Raw genomic sequence first — 10,337 nt, forward strand, 5'->3', positions numbered from 1 at the left:
TATGTATGCATGTGTGTGTGTGTATGTATGTATGTATGTATGTATGTATGTATGTATGTATGTATGTATGCATGTATGTATGTATGTATGTATGTATGTATGTATGTCTGTATGTATGTATGTATGTATGTGTGTGTGTGTGTGTGTGTATGTATGTATGTACTAGTAGTATGTAATAGCACTTCAGCTCAGAATTGGCCATATAGTGCCAACAAAAGGCTAAGTTTTAATAAATTTAAATCTAAGCACACAAGACATTAGAGAGATAAAGTTTTCCAAAGAAATATATAACCAAACACAAGTAGATGAAATGTAAAGATGTTAAAATTCTGTACATTTTTAAAATAACAAACACGTATAAAATGCTTGAAACATAAAAACAATATGCATTCCATTACAGGGTCCAATATTTTCTTGGGTGGTATGTCCTCATATTTTTTTTCTTCATCTGGTTCATGTTGAAATATTTCTGTCTCACAGAGTGAAAACCAACACACATGACAAGAATGTGCTCTGCTGTGACTGAACACTGGTAGGTACTCACTCCAGTCAGAGAGGCACAACACAAATACAAGAAACCCACACAGCTGATTTGTGGTGTAGAATTAATGGTATTATACTGAAAACATTGTTATTCCATTAGCCACAGCAACCTTGACCTTTTCAGCTCCAACGCTAATATTGTTCTTCCTCAATCCAAATGCAAGCCATCCAAACAGTTGGGTAACTGTAGATGATGGAAAACTCAAGTTATGGTGCACAAACAAATTCTAATTCTTTCTGTCACAGAGACCCTGACTATTTATACTGAAGTTCATAGGGTTCTTTGTTATCCCTAGTTCAAAATATCAACAAAGTTTGGCAACTATTGGTATGGGGAACTTAAGTTATTGTGGGGAAACCATTTTTCTAAAATCAGGCACAGTGGCCTTGACCTCTGACATGTTTACCACAAAATCTATACGTTTTTTTCTACCCCATGTGCAAGTTTGCATTCTAACTGAAAATGAAAACCTTCACTCATTGTGTGGAAATGATTTTTCTTCAAACATACTAGCCTTGACCTTGACTTTTTGACCCTGTAATTGATATTGTGCAGAAACCAGCTTGTTACCTGAATGATGGATGGACATCATTACTGACTATGCTATGCCCTATGGTGGGCATATCAAAATAGTAAATGCATGTATATTCTGAAATACTATATTCTTCTGTGCATAAAGTGCACTTCTGTTACAAAGCAAAGCAAATGGAAATAGTAAATCACCACTGGGAAGAATGGGAATAGAGCACATTACAATTATGCCTAAATTAACACCTTGTTGGTTTTGGGTCACCCAATCAAGGTCTGTGGTTCCACCTTTCAGTATTTCATTTCCCTGCGACTAAAGGGTCACATAACACTGCCTCAGATATGTTGTTTGAACTTTTGTGCAATCAATGAAAAAATATAAAAACAAAGTTTAACCCAAAGTAAAGAATTTGTCCCAGCCTTTATGTAGTTAAATAATATATGTATCAGACTTTGAGTTTCACTAGCACGCAAGTTCAAAACATGCTGGTTTATCTATTTTGCTGTTTTATCTGTTGTTGTTATCTGCTTCATCTGCATTTGTTGTCTTTCTTTCAATTCCCTTTGTCCATCTATGGTACCTTTATCTTTTCACAATGGATGATAACACACACACACACATACACACACAAACACACACACACACACACAGAGGTCTATTCTAGAACTCTGGGTGACCACACCTGATGATTTTTCCAGGAATCGCTGATATTTTTGCAGAAGATACAGATCTGTGGCAGAATTGGCAATTTGGAAGATTTTCTTGTCCAATGCTAAGTTAATTTTAACTTGAATGATTTCTACACATGTTATTTAGTAAAACAAACTTCTAAATCTGAAAATGAGATATAAATGGCATTTGGTTTACCAATTTATAAATGACATGAACATTCACCACAAATTTAAGTTTATGACATAGGAAATATTAGTATCTGTCAAAAGCAAAACTTAGGCTATATATGTTTGTGTAATTGTACAAGTATGTACATTTGTGCAACTGTATGTTTCTCTGGGTATGTGCATGTGTGCAACTATTTGTCTGTGCATGTGTGACTTTACAGGTACTCTCCAAAATACGTAAACTGCAACATATGCAAACTTGCAGGTACGTAATGAAGCATAAACATGCAGACTATTTTTCAACCTCTGAATCAAGTGCACCCACAGTACAAAGTAAAATTTAACGTTCCGTTTCTCCTCTATGTATATGTGTCAATCATTCTTGTTTCATTTTTTTCATAACCTTTATGACTTTAATTGTGTTTTGTTCAAGTTACTTTTCACCATGATGAAAAAGTCATATGTGGCCTAGTAAAACTCAACTTGCGTAAAAACTGACATAAAAGTCCCAGGAACATAACCTTTACACATCTCGTGGAGTACCTGTATGTGTCTGTGCACATGTGATGTCAGTGCATATTTATGAGTATATGCATGCATGTCTGATTTTATGTGAATGTTCATCTGACATTATACAGGTCTTTGCATATGTGTGATTGCATGTATCTGTGAGTAATTTGTGTAGATTTTGTGGATGGAATTTGTTAGTTTTTAATTCATTTCTAATTGTTACTCAATGAAATTAACACCTAATGTGATTATAATTAATGTCTCCATCTGCCAATGGAGATCTAATGGATTCTGGTCAGTGTAAGGCACTCAGTTCCCAACCCCTTGATGCAACCAAAATTTGGGCCACAAGGACATTCTGGAGTGTCACAGAGGGTCAACGGGATATCATGGAGGGTGGGGTGCCATAACTTGTCAAAATGTGGTAACTGGGTCATAAAGCTCAGAAAATATTTTTTAGGGTCACTGCCAAAAAAGGTTGGGAACCTCTGGGCTATGGTCATGGTCTGTTGACCTTCAAATTCATCAATTAAACAAGAACTTTCCATTTTACTGAAGTGATCAACATCACTTGAAATATTCCAAATGATTACTCTTTCTAAGACAAAATGCAATGCTTTCTGTTTGGTTACCAAAAATAAGCAGGTCTGGTATTCAAAAGGAAACCATAAACAGTGAACCTTTATTGAGCCCTTTCAGATCTACCTGTTTTAAGTAGAGGAAGGGAAATTTCACCTTCCATTTGAAAAAATGAGGACTTTCCAAATACAGGAGGATTCAATGAAGTAAACATTAGGTATTACAGACATCCAATATCTGCCATGCTTAATATGCATGTGTGTGTGTGATTTTGATTTTTATCATAGTTTTAACAATTTTTCAGTCATATCACTACAATGTATGCAATGTGGCAGTTTATAGTGATGTCTAGCACTGGGGCATCATTCTACAGACATGTAGCATCATGCCCCACCCAATCACATTATCCCAACACCAAGCCAACCAGTCCTAACACTAACCTCTTAATGCTGAGTGCAAAGCGAGGCAGCTTTTAGTACCATTTTTGTAAGTCTTTGGTATGACTTGGCCAGAGATCAAACCCACAACCTCCCACATCTGAGGCAGATGCTCTAACCACTAGGCCACCGGAGCGGTTAATATGCCATATGGAAAAAAAACATGAATTACCCATATATCCAAGAATAGACTTAGCACAAAATTACATGTACACCATTATCCATTGTAACACACAATTAACTCTAAGTAATTATTCAATGTAACACACAACTACATGCATGCAATTATCCACTATAATACACAAAATTACATGTACACAATTAGCCACTGTGACAGTAAATTACATGAACATGTATGCATTGTCTAATGTAACATCCTATTACATGTATGAAATTATCCTTGCCCAGTGTCATGACTTATGCATCCCTGCCATAGTACAGTCGTTACTCGTATTAACATCCTTTAAGAAATTGTTCTTTGGACATTATAATACAAACCCTTTCTTTCACGGATCTGTCCATCATTAATTCCTCAGTGAGATCTCTACCTAACATACTCATTATGGTCTATAACTTCTCTTGGAATTTTGCACAGTTCAAGAAGATATATGTATGATCCTAAGTATTATGTTTTTCGCTCTCTTCTTAGAGCAAAAGAAGTTCTTCAAAATACTGTTCAAATCACCACAAGACCACTCCGATGGCCCAGTGGTTAAATCGTCTGCCTCAGATGCAGGAGGTCATGAATTTGAACCCTGGCCGATGGTACTAACATCTGCCTTGCTTGGCGCTCAGCATTAAGAGATTAGTGTTAGGACTGGTCGGCCTGGTGTCAGGATAATGTGCCTGGGTGGGACACCATGCTACATGTCTGCAACATGATGCCCCAGTGTGAGACATCACTATAAACTGCCACACTGCAGACACTGTAGTGATATGACTCATTTCTTTTTAAAAGATATGTTAAAAATCCAAATCACACACACACACGCAAATCACCATGATGATTCAACTAATATTAATGAGGCATTTACAATTTCCTGCATGAATAACTAAGGAAACCACAGCACTTGGCTCATTTGGAAGAGCAATATACTTGGTTTGATACCAGCCCAGGTTTGTTGCCTCCACATATCCCAGGTGAAGGGTACTTAACTCTGCATGATAGAGCCTACATGTTGAAAGTTCTTGTAAAATACAATCAACCAGCTGCATGAATAATCAAAAACATGTCACAAAAAACAAACGAAATGGATACAGTCATTACAGAATGACACAGAGGAGTTATCAGCAATGGGTGCATCACCAAGGGCCCTGCTTGGTAGAGCCTTAAAAAGAATAACGAGTTATGGGCCATAACTAACCTAGAAATGATCTTGAATGTCCAAAGGTCATTTCAGTACAAGATATATATGGTTGAAATCCACTCTCCTCAGGAAAGTTATATTTTGGAAACTAAATGTTACAGGGCTAGATTTAATGATTGCATACTCAAAGAATGTGAGTAAATTGTGGAAAATGTGATCTGATACATAAATCTTTATAACTTATTTGTGAGTGCTCATTTTTCCAATGATATATATTATCATTAGTAGATCTCTTTAGTGTATGCAAATGCAGCAAAATGCACATGCTTCATTCAGAAAAAACAACAAAAATGAAGTCTGTTTTGGCACCGATTTAGTGTTGTTCCTATTGCCCAATACTGTGGTCAGACATGTAGCATCTGAATTGGAAGAGCTACACATTTATTTTGTGCCAACCCATTTCATACACAAATACTGAAATACTTCTACATTATTATCTTCATTTAGGAGACATCTTTTTTTTCTGCTTATGACAAGCTCTGATAGCATCTATTGTATGATTGCTGTCAAAAGATATTTAAGTACAGCAACGTATTATTTCAACTGTCCATTAAAAATGAAAGCCATCCATTATACGCTCTTGTTCACTCTGGCTGAAGCTAACTGTTCATTTAATTTTTCACGACACAAAAATAAAAAATGGGACTTAAGTAATATACAAGAGAAACAGTCAGCTGTACAAAGAATTTTTCACTATTTTTTAAAAAAGACAATAAAAATTACATAGTGTAATTCCTTAATGTTGTGTAACACCAGGACTCCATTATAGTTATAACTGTACCTAATAAAAATAAAAAATTATAGAAATATGCATTTTCTTTTAAAAGATATGTTCTCACTCACAAAATGGCAATAAAAATTACACATGAAACTGACAGGAAAATAGTGTACTTCCTTAGTATTCTGAAACACTAGGACTGCAGTATAGTTAAAACTATTAACAACAATTTTTTTTAAAACTGTAGAAATATGCAGTTTCTTAAAAAAAGATATGTTCCCAATCACAAAGAAGATAAGGAGGACAAATAATCAGGGGCCATAACACTTTCAAATAACAATGTGGAACACTGAAAACAAAACAAATTAAAGGTTTGGCCAATAAAAAATGCATGCAGAACTCAAATAAAATTTGCAAAGCTTCATAATGTAGAAAGAAAAGTCAATAAGATGAGCAATAAGGGCCTGTAACTCCTGTAAGTGATATCATCAAACACTAGAAATTGGTCTTATCAATGCAGAGGTGCCGAATTACAACAATCCTCAATCAATTTAAGCTGAAATTTGGAGACATAATCTTTCTTAATGCTGTTGTGGAAGGTAAAACTTAAGGCCTCATCAATATAAAAACTTATGCTATATCTGGTTCAAATTCTTAACAAACCTTAGTTAAATTATGCCATGCAAAACCAAAGTCAGGAGAATAATCAGGGGGTATAACTCCTGGATGACTCAATTAAACTCATGCATATCTCATTGATATAAAGCTGCTTAACAAAAATTTGTCTGAACTCCAACAACCTTTGGTAAATGTGTCTATAAGATATGTAAATTAACCCATAAATCTTCTGAATAGTGACATCTATGCCAGGAACTCTTCTGAGATCTCTTCAATTAGTATGATAAATATAACCCCCAAAATCTGTGTTGATAGTGACGGATGATTTGTGGGTATGATGTCACCTGCTCATTAAAATGCGCAATTTTCCTGCAAGCAGTTACCTTTCCAGAACACATCTGCATACAGTTCATACACTTATCAGCGTTTGGTAAAAACCAAAACCAGCACAAAATTCAAAATAACCACAGGAAATAGGGCTGTTCTAGTCCATATGAATTTAGAAGTCATCAAACACAAGATTTGTGTCAGAAATATTATGTACATATCACCCAAAGAGCCCTTTTACTGACTGCACTGACAACAGAAATATCAATAAGTATATAAAATGTAAACCAATCTGTGCAGACAAAAGTGTCTGCAAATATTTGCATGTTTTAATGAATAGGTGACATAAGCCCCTAAAGCTTTAGTCAGTACCTTTACAGATGTGAGGATAGTATATATCGGCCTACTCATCAATGTAAAATGTAATGCTAGTGATTTTTCTGTCAATTTGAATATGGTGATCCTGGTCCATGGAATTCAGCACTGTTGCATGAAAAACTGCATTACTGGAATTTTTTCTTCAAATAATTATTTACTGTAAATTGATGGAAAATTAAAATTAAATACTATCAAATTCAGCAGATTTGGTTACCTTGTCTAAGAGAGTCTTGCAATTGTACTTCATTAATTTCAAAATTACTTTACTGGTCGGAACATCATCTGGCAAATGTTAAGTTTTACTTTGACAATATTGGCTGTACAATAAGACTTTATCAATCTTAATAAAAACAATTTTTTTAAATCTTGAAAATATAAATGAAATGAATGATCATTACATGAGAAAAAGCAAAAGAGTATGTGTGTGCTTAACAAAATTCTATATGTGTATATTCATCACCACCATCACCCTCCCAATCACCAACCAATAGTTGGCATTAAAGCAATCTGGATCATAATGCTTCTACATCTGCAATGCCTTTTCAAGGCCAACTTCTTCACTATTTTGTCATCTGACATGCTTCCACATTCACGTGGTTTATTTGTTACAGTTAAGACAAATTTAGATAGATGTTAGATATTTATTGCATTCCATTTGTCAATCTGCTTTCGGCTGTATGACATTTGCAGATCAAAGAGAATGTGTTAAGTCAAATAAATTAAGCACCTGCATTATTATCACATGCTTTTCATCAGTAAGGTAGTAACACAGATCAGATCACAGTAGTTTGGATGCTTGATCAATTTCATACAAGCTTTTTACTGCGTGTGCAGCACACAGACTGGCAATGAATATTAACTTATTTTGTCTCATTTTTGTTGTTCCTGAGTATGTATTAGTGAATGAAGCAACCAAAGCACATTTGGATTTTTAAAGCCATTGATTGGGAATTTTTCCACTTGTAATTAAGAAAAAACAGATACTCTATTGTATTTGGAACTGGGTCAACGTTTGTCCCTAATATATGCCCTCATAAATTGCTAGCTGCATATCAATGCTAGTTAAAAATAATTTCAAACAAAGTTATCTTGCTGAAACCGAAATGTTGATGGATGGATATTGAGAATGATTGTCAGACAGAAAATTGTACAACTAAACAATGAACTTCATTCTTGAGTAGGACTAAAACAAGAAATGCAAAACAATAAATGTATGATCATGAAGACTAAATCAAACTGATAATAAGATGGTATGCAAGTGTGATTAAAAACCAACCAAATAACCGGTACTGACAGTATTATATGTATATTTCTTTTCTTGAAATATAAAAATGTTGGAAAAAAACCTGACTTGACAAAAGAGTTTATAGGCTCTAATATTCAAGACCTAGCTATGTCCCATTACTTCAAATAATGACAATAATAATCTCACCATTTCAAATTATGACAATTTGATTACATCACTTCCAATTATTACATTGATGATCACATCAAACTATAACACTGAAGATCACATCATTTCAAACTATGACACTGATGATCACATCAAATTATGATATTGTTGATCACATCTTTTAGAATTATGACAATGATGATCACAACATCACCTCCAATTATGACACTGATGACTACATCACCTCCAATTATGAAACTGATGACTACATCACCTCCAATTATGACACTGATGACTACATCACCTCCAATTATGACACTGATGACTACATCACCTCCAATTATGAAACTGATGATCCCATCAAATTATGACACTAATGATAATACCGTTTCAAATTATGACACAGATGATCACATCAAAGTTATGACATTGATAATCCCATCAAATTAATACACTAATGATAATACCGTTTCAAAGTTATGACACTGATGATCACATCAAAGTTATGACACTGATCATCCCATCAAATTATGACTCTAATGATCACATCAAAGTTATGACACTGATGATCACATCAAAGTTATGACACTGATGATCACATCAAATTCTGATAATGATGATATCATATGTTCAAATTATGACACAGATGATCACAGTATCTCAAACACTGATAATCAAATTATGGCACTGATGACCACATCAAAAAAGCTATCATGAAACATTTTCTGTTTCTGCACTGAATAAAAGTGATGGAATATAGCTATTAAGTGAACCATGAGTGTTCATGGAATCAGAAATTTTTAATCTTTCAATTCATTAAAATGTGTATCACTTAGAAAATAAAATACTGCTTGTTACCAATTAAATCCAATCATGTGAGACAGTGATATTAAAATTCAACAAATATGCATCATCCAGCTCTGTATCACATAAGGTTTTTTAAAAATGACATCACAGAATGTGTCCATGATAACTGAACTTGTCTGCAAAAACAAATTTTACCATAAAGAAATAACTACTTCATCAATGGAAGATAAAGAGAAAATATCATTTTGAAGTCCATTTTGCGTGCAATTGTTCTGATACCGCTGGAGCATCCATATAGCTACTCTTGGTGAGCACTTGTACTGTTACCATAAGTGACACTCGTACAACTACACTAATGGCAAACTTGTACTGCTACTATAAATTACTACAAAATCTTATAACTAAGAAAGAAGTTAGCTTAGAAAATGTTTGTAAAAAAAAACTGCTTTTGGTAGACATAAACCATCTCTATGATCACAAAGGAAGAATATTTGTCCAAAAATCATAAGATAAAGTCTCCTTAAAATATCAGCTGATCATCCCCACCCCACACCCACCTAAATTCCAATAAGTTTTATTATCCTGACTATCCTTTGACACAAAATATTCTTAATAAATATGCAATTTATTAAAATCAGTACCATCCTCTTACAAACCAATTTTGTCATAAACTCTGTATTAAGCTAAAATACCCCATCCCCTCCAATAAAATCGATTTTAATTGAAAAAAAGTTTGAACAACTAAACGTGCCGTAGCAGAATCAATGCATGCTGTCAATACTCACACCGTGTTTAATATGTTAACTATTAACTCCAACTTTCCAGTTTGACGCCAAATGCATCCAGTGGTCAATATTTACACATTCTTATTCAAACAGTAACTGCAGTTATTTCCACTGTTCAATAACGTGACACTTAGTCGCCATCTTGTGATAGTATTGTTGCCCACGTGACCTGTTGCCAAACAACACCACGCGCTTGACAAACAGGTGCCCGATAAATTGACAATTTAACTTTCTTCTGCTTTCTCTTTCCTGGTTTTCGCGCCGTTCTTATCGCAAAACTATAACATTTTTTCTTTTTAAGTATATTTATCAATCTGTATCTTTAATCTCAATAATGGATGGCAGAGTCATGGACGATAATGACATTCGAGACATAATCAAGGATTGATCAGGTAAGGAAATCGTCTGTGCGTGACGATGATCTCAATAGGCAAAATCCAGGTACGGAGAAGTAACTGACAAGCAAGTTATGCTAATTTTCCGCACTCCCGGCGAACAATCGAGTA

At 34.4% G+C, this 10,337-nt stretch overlaps 1 protein-coding gene across 2 annotated transcripts in view; it reads right to left on the reverse strand.

The window, feature by feature from the left end:
* LOC149793764 (uncharacterized) overlaps positions 1-9,989 on the reverse strand; it is a 228,587-nt gene extending 218,598 nt beyond the window's left edge. For both annotated transcript variants that reach the window (XM_089967751.1, XM_089967750.1), the window contains exon 1: positions 9,832-9,989. The gene's annotated coding sequence lies outside the window, so the exon portion shown is untranslated. The remainder of the gene's footprint in view (positions 1-9,831) is intronic.
* Positions 9,990-10,337: the final 348 nt, after the last annotated feature.

This window comes from Sinohyriopsis cumingii, chromosome 8 (assembly GCF_028554795.1).
Source record: "Sinohyriopsis cumingii isolate HCF-2022 chromosome 8, ASM2855479v2, whole genome shotgun sequence".
NCBI classification, from domain to species: Eukaryota; Metazoa; Mollusca; class Bivalvia; order Unionida; family Unionidae; genus Sinohyriopsis; species Sinohyriopsis cumingii.